At 52.2% G+C, this 8,007-nt stretch overlaps 1 protein-coding gene across 1 annotated transcript in view; it reads right to left on the reverse strand.

Moving 5' to 3' along the window:
• The window catches only part of PAIP2B (poly(A) binding protein interacting protein 2B), a 33,487-nt gene extending 27,295 nt beyond the window's left edge, over positions 1 to 6,192 (reverse strand). The window contains exon 1 of the mRNA XM_081207485.1: positions 6,053 to 6,192. The gene's annotated coding sequence lies outside the window, so the exon portion shown is untranslated. The remainder of the gene's footprint in view (positions 1 to 6,052) is intronic.
• Between the last annotated feature and the right edge of the window lie 1,815 nt (positions 6,193 to 8,007).

Raw genomic sequence — 8,007 nt, forward strand, 5'->3', positions numbered from 1 at the left:
TCCTCCCCACAAAGGGCTAGAATGAAAGAGGGCTCATTACCATACACAGAGCTCTACCCCACTCCTCAAAAAGCTCTAATGCTCTGCTTGGCCAAAGTCCAAAATGGCAAATGTTTGGACAGTGCCAGATCACCACAGCCCAGCAAGGAAGTCCAGGGAAGGATGCAAAAGACCAAGAATATTTCCAACATATCATGGAATGGGGAAGAGCTCATTGGGGTTAGATTCATGCCCACTGGTCCAATTCCCCAGGGATTGAGGGGAGGCTCCAGCTAGTTCCACGTCCGTGGTCAGCAAGATGTGTGGTCATGCACAGAACCAGCAGCTTTCCTGCATTCCCCTTAGAAGCTGTGGCACATCACTGGGAGCACCAGCTGCTTGGACTACAGCTGTGGGGCATGACTGCATTCGCCACTGTGAATCAGCACAGCCTCCTCTGGCCTTGAGCCATTCCTTGTCAGCTATGTAGAACAATGGGGCTAAGGGGGGGGGGCATGGAGGTGGAAAGAGATAGGCATCTGAAAAGACTGGGCAAAGCTGATCAAAGTTATAGGTCAAGACTTCTCCAACATGGCCACTCCAAGCCTCCTACAAGTCGGAGAAGCATCTGACTAGAACAAAAACTAAGGGCAGATGGCAGAGGCAGGAGTGCCAAGCCTGATCCCCACCCCAAGGGCAAGCAGATGGAAGGAGGGTGGAAGGCCTTCTGCCACACTGGCCTGTCCCTTTGCAGCATCTCCTCTTGCCAATCTGCTTACGTTCCTCATCCGTGAATCCCATCTTCCCCTTTTCTACCTGTTTAGTTGCTGGGATCCTAGAGGGCAGTGCAGAGTTGCCCACATCATGAGCCACTAGAGCACAGACTCTCCAAAGAGTGTCTCCCTGGGTAGAAACAGGTCAGGTAACAGGAGTGACTACCACCACCACCTGACCACAGACCTTCCCCAACTGGAAGGGATGTAATGGCTCCCTGTTCGAGTCGGGACTTTGCCTAGGCAGCAAGAGACTTCCTAGTGCACCTGCCTGGGTTGCACCTGATGGCTACCTACAGCTAGGCTCTGACACCACCCCTCTGGCCTGGCTAGACTACTGCTGCTTATATCTCCCAATCCACTACTCCACTCTGATCCCCTTGACCCAATTCTATTCAAACTTCATGATAAATCAGGAATGAGGAATTTGTGGTTGGAATATATCTCCCCTCACCGCCAGACATGCAGGTTTGGGCTGATGGGAGTGGTGATTCAACAGCATCTGGAGAAGCACAGATGCTCCCCCAGTCCTAGGAGAAACCAATGTTTATTATGGCAGTAACAAACTGCATGCTCCCCCTTCTGCCCCCACCCCACCACAGCTGAGAAAAAGCTTTTACTTCTGTGCTTAATTAACTGCAATTTCATGTTGCAGCCAAACCTGAAAACTGTAATTAAACTTAGCTATTGTTTGAAACAAGTGAACTTCGCAACCCATGGTTTGAAGTTTGTTTCAAACAAACCATGGCTAATATTGAAGAGAGTGCAGGATTTCGACACAATGCTCAACTGTGATTAATGCAAAAACGGAGCTCTGTTTTCCTCCTTGTGTCTGCACCAGAGGAGGAAAAGGAGCCCACAAATCCCAAGGCTTGCTCATCCCCTTCCTGTCACCATAATCCATCGTTTATTGCAATGTCTGAACCAGCTCAGTGGCCTCTGCTATGCTGCTCTGGCTCAAACAGCCTCCTCTTCCTCCTCTTCTCTTACTCATCATATATCTACATATACATTTATACAGCTAAATGTTTACATGATCTCCTCCCCACACTTCACCCTAAGGTCCCAGGGCAAATTATAACAATATACTGACAATTAAGTCTATGACCTGAAACATGCTCTCTGGAAGGCAAGCTCCAATTGAATTGAATATACTTACAAGATACTGTAGCAAGAAGTGGCCCCAAAGGAAAAGGTTATTTGACAGGTCTGATACAGCAGATGACCAAAAGATCGTCAGTCACATTACTGTATACTGGCATGAAAGTGGCTTCATTATAAAACCCCTTTGCATCTCAGCAGCTGCTCAGTTTGGTGCAATTTTTTTATTTATTCAGTTTGCTGCAGTAACTTTTTCTGTAAAAACAGCATCCCCTTAAAAAACAAGTTTTGCTGGACTAATAAAAAGCAAATCTAAAAAACACACAATTCTCCTGTGATATTTCATGATAAAGGCAGCAAAAGAATAATTAGGGAGCAAAACCATCTCCTGCTACTGCATCAGAGGCACGACTAGAAAGGTCCCATTTGAAACAGACAAGAGCTGGGTAAGTTAAATGCTCCACTCAGACTTCATCAAGGCTAGAAACTCCATCATTAGGCCCTGATCTAAGAAAAATATGGTGTTTATCCTGGCCCTTGTCAAATCTGCAAAATCCAAACGGGTGACTGAAGGATATTAACACAAGCTAGTCAGATGAGCACTGCTTATTCCAATAATCTTCACTCTGAAAATTCTGAAGCCCAGAATTTTCAATGCTTTCCCCACCTCTTATTTCCGGACATGCCCAGAAGCCGCCCGCATTCCCACACTGTTGTGGCTTGCCCTTGCAAACCTGTCCGACACACATGCTTTGCTCAGCGGCCCCTTCGGCGCGTGCTGAACAAAGTACAAGTTTTTCTGGCTTGGCAAGTGTCGGGCTGCGCAAGGACTTCCAGCACTGGTTCCTAATTGGATATGGGTATCCCCTCCCAGAAGCGGCAGCATCCAAGCTGGTGCCAGGCACCAAAACAGAGGCTAAGCCTCTCCCAGCTCATGCCAAAGCCCTGACCCCACCCCTCAGACTAGGGCTTGCTGGCAAACACCAACATGTGAAATGCATGCCAGTCACAAGAGCTCAGGGAACAGCGCTGACTCCAGACATGCAGCTCTTCCATAGTCCTCATTCACAAAGGATCTGTGCTGGCTTCCAGAGGGGCATGATATCAGAGGAAAGGAGAACCTGGACTCCATCAAGTCCACCCATCTCATGGAGAAGCAAAGAACTGCACCCAGCAGCATCAAGGAGAAGTGGAATGCACCCCTGCCCTGATAGAATGGCAGATCCGCAAAGACCAACTAAGTTACTGTATTTTTTGCTCTATAAGACTCACTTTTTCCCTACTAAAAAGTAAGGGGAAATGTGTGTGCGTCTTATGGAGTGAATGCAGGCTGCGCAGCTATCCCAGAAGCCAGAACAGCAAGAGGGATTGCTGCTTTCACTGTGTAGCGATCCCTCTTGCTGTTCTGGCTTCTGAGATTCAGAATATTTTTCTTGTTTTCCTCCTCCAAAAACTAGGTGCGTCTTGTCATCTGGTGCGTCTTATAGAGCGAAAAATACGGCCGTTATTGGTATGAGCTTTCTTCTTCTGAAGCATGCATGCACAATAACTAACTTAGTTGGTCTCTAAGGTGCTACTGGAAGGAATTTATTTGTTTTGTTTTGTTTCAACTTCGGCAGACCAACACGGCTACTTACCTGTAACTAGAGCTGAGAGATTCCAAGGTCAGCAGACCTGGCCTCCTGACCTAGTCTTTCACTCCTCTCCAGTCCACAAATCCACCTCTAACCCACAGAAGGCAGAAGCAAACAGTGGTCTATGGATGACTCACATAAACGTGCCAAGCTTCAATATGGAGATGGCCAAAGAAACACTTCAGAAGCGTTTCCTTGTCTGGCCTTAAGAAAAAGCATTGCTGTATCCCTATCCGCACACACTGTTCAGTCTGCTCAGGTGTTAAGAAAGACCAAGCCACCAGGTCTCAAAAAGAGAACTGCTATGGAAGGAAAAGTCCAAGTAATCCCACTGAACTCCACTCTGAATGGTTGCCCCCCATGCCAAAGTTCACAAAGGCTGGGTAGAATGCTCCAGGTTTAGCTCCCACGGGAAAAGGAATGTTTCTTCATTATACAGGATAATTGATGCCCAAGGAAGAGCTCTCTGCACAAAAACTCAGAAACTGGCATACCCAAATCCCAACAACGCCCTCCCCCCCATGGTGCTCTTTATCTTTGGGACTACGTAACCCGAACTATCTATTGCAAAACCAGAAAACAAGGTAAGCAAGGGGGCAGGTTTGCATGGACCAAGGTGGCTTTCAGGTGTCAGAGCAAGGAACTGGGGAGGGGCTGTAGCTTCATTCACTGACAATCTGCGTAAAGGGCAGCACAGCCAAGGAAGCACTTACGCTGCCAAGGACTGACTGGAAAGTTACCCCTAGCGAACCAGCCCCCACTGTAAGAGTCTCACTTCACCAAGGCTCTTGAAATTATCCCATTGTGCCTACAAGAGAAAGTGTGGCCATGCTTCAGGAGCAGATTGCAACCACTAGTCCCTTTGGGTGGGGTGCCCTTTGCAAACTCAGTGTTCAAGAGCCCCAGCTCCTCTTCTCTGCTGGAGGGGGACGCGAAGGCAAAATGCAGGTGGAAAGGCAACAGTTTAATCTGCAAAGTGGCTGGCCAGAAGCAGAACTGGAGTGCTGAAAATCGGGTTGGATAAACTGGACAAGGCACCCCAAGGCAGAAAAAACGCCTGACCTGCCAGGTAGGAGAGGCCCCCTCCTTGGAGAAGGCCTGGGGTGTGCCTGCCTGCCCTCCCGCAAACTAGGGCAAGCAGCAGCAACAACAACCCACCCTATGGCGGAAGAGAGGCTACAGGCCAGGCCTGCTGCAGAGCACCCCAGGCTCCCACGCCAAGGCTTCTCCGAACTTTCAACTCAAGTTCTGCCCAAACAAAGGGGCACCAGAGCCAAGTGCAGCTGAGCCTCAGCAATTTGGGACAGGGACCCATCTCTTTGTCCTCACTCCCGCTGACAGGGCTGGAGTCACAGAAGCAGGCAGTCTCTGGCATCAACCTCTCCTGGGCTCCGCCAGAGTCTCCCCTGCCCCAGGGAAGCGGCCAATACCTGTTTATTTGGTCGGCTCCCCTGCCCCACCCTCGGAGCCCAACCCTCGTGGCAAGGGGCGATTACAACACCTTAAAGACACACAATGAAGCAACATAAAACATGTAGAGAAAACTCCTTCCCAGACAGTCGCTCGTCAGCAAAAGCCAGGCCAGCTTAAAGAAAGTTTTGCCGTGGTTATTGTTTACAAGAGAAGTGGCTGGAGGGTTTTTTTTTGGGGGGGGGGTATGGGACTACCTTCCAACTGCTCGTGCTTTCATATGCCCAAAGAGCTGCCATCACACACAAGAGGGCTATGGTGGGGGGTGGGGGGAGAGATTCCCACCTTATCCATATGGGTCCCGTATTCCAAGATGGGAGGCTTCAGCTGAACGTCTGATGGGAAGCACATGCCCAGCAAGGGGAGCCCTGACCCAGAAGCCTGGCCACCATCTGCCGGGGGGGCGCCCAAGCCCTGGGTCCCCTCCATCCCTCAACTATTTTCCGGCAGAAGGAAGGGCAGACCTGAACCGCCCCCTCCCCACGGACAGCATCCCTAGTGGGCAGAGCAGAGCATCGTAATGGCGGGGAGGGGGGACGCCCGAAACAGCGGGGCCCCCTCTCGAATAAAACATTGGGGGGTGGGTGGGACACCTGTCCCGCATAATCAATCGCAAGACGCCGCGCGTGCGCACCATTCAAATGGCAATGCACGACAACCTGGGACAAGCCCTCAACTATTTTATATGGGGGGGGGGGAGACCTAAGGAACCTTGGCTCCTAAGTCCTGAAGCCACAGCCCAGCCCCCTCCGGGTGGGCGAGGAGAGGCGCCCCCCTGGCTTTGCCGAGATCCCAGCCGAGGACCGGGGGGGGGGCTTTTGTGGGGGGGGGCGGGTGAGGTGAAGATTGACAGGTCAGCTGGCCAACGGGCGGGGAGGGTGATGTCGCCCCTCCGGGCCCAGAGGAGAAGAAAGGAAAGGAGCCCCCACTCAACCTCTGAACCCCCCCCCCGGCAGCCCGCGCGCCCCCGGCCCTGAGTGCGCGTCCGTCCGAGGGGGGAGGGGAACCCTCGGGATCCCCCGGGGCTGAGGAGGGTCTTCCTCGAAGGCCCGAGCCTGAGGGGGCGCCGCGCAGGCTCCCTCCCTCTGGCCGTACCTGGCGTGGGCCCCGCAGGGCCGCTCTCCGCGCGCTGCCCGCCTGCTCCGGCCGCTTCCTCAGCCGCCGCCGGCCCTCGCTTCTCCGCGCTCGCTCTTCTCCTCGCTCTCCCTCAGACACGCCGCGCGCGAGGCCTGCCCCCCCCGCCATTGGCCGCGCCGCCCGCCACTCACCTCCGCCCCGCCCACGCTCGGCGGCCCTCGACGGGGGAAGGGGACGGCCGCTCCGCCGAGCCGAGCTCCCATTGGCCGCTCCCCGCGACGTCGCGCCTTCCCTGCTTTCCTCTAGGCGCCCATTGGCCAGCCGCCCCCGTCCATCTCTCTTGGAGCGTTTCCCACCCGCCTACCCTCGCTTTGGCTCGCTTTCCGCTCAAAGGCGGCGAGGCCCCCGTCGAGAACTCGAGCGCTGATTGGCCGAGGGCTTTTCCTCGTAAGCCCGCCCTCCGTCCCCGCCCCTCGGCTCCGAAAGGCGGCGGGCGGGAGGCGTCCCCCACGTGGGGAGGCAGCGCGCGACGGCCATTGGGCTCTCGGCCGGCGTGGATTGGGCGAAGTGCCTGCCGCTCCAAGTTGGGACACAGCCAATCCGGGAAGGCCTCTGCGGACTGAACCATAGACGCGGGAGGGGGGAGCGCAGAGAACAATGCCTTCTTCGTTTGCTGCGGCTGCATCCACTGGCTCCACTGGGGGGGGGAGTTCTGTCTGGTCTTCTGGCCTGTGCCTTTGCGTGCATCTGCTGTGTTTATAAGTTTTTATTTAAAACGGGGCTGCTTTTGTTTTAACCCCACTCCTGAGCCAAGCAAATACTCTATCCCTCTCCATCTGATATGTCACAAAAGGAAAAGGGACCAGGGAGGGCAGAGGAGAAGCCGGAGCAAACACTTTTGTATTTCTCAGCTACAGAATATCTGTAATGACCAACTGGAACAGGAAGATTTCAAGGCGAGAAAGAGCCAAAAGCCGCTCATCGTTCAGCAGTTTATTCATTCAGTTTTTATCCTGTCCTTCCTCTCGGAAAGAGCTCTGGAGATGCACTCCAGTGTCTGGTGGAATGATGATGGCATTGTGAGCAGCTTTGAGGACCGTGGTGAGAAAAAAGCATACAAGCCTGCTAAAATGCAATCTGTCTGTGTGAATTTGGCAGATCTGACGAAACGTGATTTTCCACACAGCAGCAAGAAAATGCAGGCAGTATAATTTACGTTTCAAAAGCGTAAATGCCTCTAGATTATTTTATAGAATCAGAAAGATGGCTTGTTTAAGCCATGCAGTTGAAGCTTGGAGCATTCAACTCAGACCTCCTGATGGTGGGAGAACGAAGAATTTGGTCACCCTTCTAAGTTGAGGGAATGGCAGGACATTCTTAATCCCTTCATGCATTAGAGTTAAGCACGTTGGTTATAGGAAGCAGATTTATCCCACATCTCTGGAGGGCCAAAGGTTCCCCACCTAGGAGTTGGATCAAAGCTGGGCGACTTTAATGTGCTGCACACTTTCTAAGGTGTGTTCGGAAACTTCAGATGGAGAACGGTGAGCTGCAAGGGATGTTGGTCTCGGCTACTGTATTTTTCTGGGACCAAAGTGCTGTCCATAAATGGTCCAAGGCTGGGATACCTAAAACACCCATTTCCCAAGAATCCCACTAATATTGGAGACTTGATTGCTGTAAGCCCACCATAGGGTTTTGTCATGCCCTGTCTCAGGAGACCTGTCTAGCTCTCTTCCCCCACAACATGCTTCTACTGGCAGAAATATGCCTGCACTCCCACTGTCCCCATTTGGCCCCCCTTTGTCTGCTCCTTGTTTGCTGACTTAGCTGGAATCTACACACATATATAAAAAAGCTGTAACTTTTTTTTTTATTAAAAAAAATACATTGAATTTGCTATAGCTCACTTTCGCCATCTAGTGTCACATTTTTATGTTGCGCTGTAAAGGTAAAGGTACCCCTGACCGTTA

Source organism: Podarcis bocagei (assembly GCF_964188305.1).
Source record: "Podarcis bocagei genome assembly, chromosome: 9".
NCBI classification, from domain to species: Eukaryota; Metazoa; Chordata; class Lepidosauria; order Squamata; family Lacertidae; genus Podarcis; species Podarcis bocagei.